This window comes from Hyla sarda, chromosome 3 (genome assembly GCF_029499605.1).
Source record: "Hyla sarda isolate aHylSar1 chromosome 3, aHylSar1.hap1, whole genome shotgun sequence".
NCBI classification, from domain to species: Eukaryota; Metazoa; Chordata; class Amphibia; order Anura; family Hylidae; genus Hyla; species Hyla sarda.
In genome coordinates this window covers 109,157,052-109,158,658 of record NC_079191.1, presented here as the reverse complement: position 1 = coordinate 109,158,658, position 1,607 = coordinate 109,157,052, and the positions used below count along the sequence as shown (strand labels likewise).

At 43.1% G+C, this 1,607-nt stretch overlaps 1 pseudogene; it reads right to left on the bottom strand.

Annotated features, from left to right (window-relative positions):
- Positions 1 to 247: 247 nt before the first annotated feature.
- LOC130363261 (U2 spliceosomal RNA) lies at positions 248 to 355 on the bottom strand (annotated as a pseudogene).
- Positions 356 to 1,607: the final 1,252 nt, after the last annotated feature.

Genomic DNA, 1,607 nt, shown 5'->3' with positions numbered 1-1,607 from the left:
GTGAGTGCCACAAAGGTGAAGAGATCATGGTGCCCGTGCTTCAACTCAGTGAGCCAATACTCCCAGTGAGTTTCGGCACCTCTGGGTCACCACTCCCTGAGGCACTAAAGTACCTCGGCTCTAGACTCTCTCAGCCTCATGGTGAGACCCGGAGGAAACAGGTCACATCGGTGCAGCCGTCAAGCTGTTTCCTCAGAACCAGCCCCGGAACTCCACCTCCATGAACCAGCCCCCACCTGCCACCTCCATGCAGCACCCATCCTCACCAGACCCACATCGGCGTGAGTACCCACCGCCATGAAACTGATAAGAACAGATACTACACTTGATCTTAGCCAAAAGGCCGAGAAGGGTTGGAATATCTCCATGCCCTTCAGACACATGATATCAATGATATGGGCAAGATTTGGATCTCGAAATCTTGGACTGGAGAACCCTTTTGTGAATGACTTCTGTCTTCCAGAGAGGCCATCACTGAGCTTAAGACACCTGTGACACCCGGGACTCTACAAAATCTTGTTAGTCAACATGTTAAAAAATAATACTTGTCCTCAGCAGGTCTGTAAACATTAATGACCACCATAATTTAATAGAACAGAGACATCCCTTGTTATCCAGAAAACAGTCAAGAATATCAGAAAAAAGGAGCAATTAACAAGAGCAAGCACTCAGGCCTCATGATCTAAATGGTAGACCCATAAACCACTCCTACCCACTGCTTTTTCATCAAAAAGTTTCAGCTAAAAGATGTTTCACCTGAAGGAGTACAACAAGATGAAGCTTTTGAAAGTACTTAAATGGGCACTGTCATTAAACATGATTTTTTATATTTGATTCCTTATGCCAAATAAATAACTTTTGTAATTGGCTTCCATAAAAAAAAAAAAAATATATATATATATATATATATACATATATACATATATATGTGTGTGTGTGTGTGTGTGTGTGTGTTTCTGCTGTATACTTCTGGCCACCAGGGGTCTCCCTTCTTGGCCAGAACACATTCTGGTCAGAATCTCAGAATTTGGTCTCCTGCTTGTAATGGCAGGAAAATGTTTCTCAGCACTTAGCTGCACAGACTGAGCGGCACAGACTAAAAGCTGAACAGAACCTCACTGAAAGATACACAGACTGAAAGCTGCTGCACAGAGCTTCAGGTCTTCTATTCATCACAGTGCTGCAACCATGTGAGGGCTGAAGTGGTCCCCCAGCAGGCTTCAGTGATGTTATGCCTGCTGGGAAACACCCACTTTCTCCTGCTGGCAAGAATAAAGGTAAGATACAGAGCTTTTTAAAGCTTTGAAAACTTTTTTTTAAGAGCGGGAGGAGTGTTAGTAGTTAGGGAACATAGCCTGAGTTGGTTTAGAAAAGTTTATTTAGTGACTGGTACTCTATAAGTGACAGGTACTCTATTAGGTTTAATATTCCAGGATATTTAATGGACAGTGTCCAGAAAAAACACATGGATTGAGGGAGGGGGAGGGGAACCCCCCCCCCAACCATACTGGGAGCACACCCTACCTCACCCCCCAACAAGAACAGGATTATCTTTTGTATCATATTTATAAAAAAAAAAAATGACTATATTTAATGAGACATCTTGA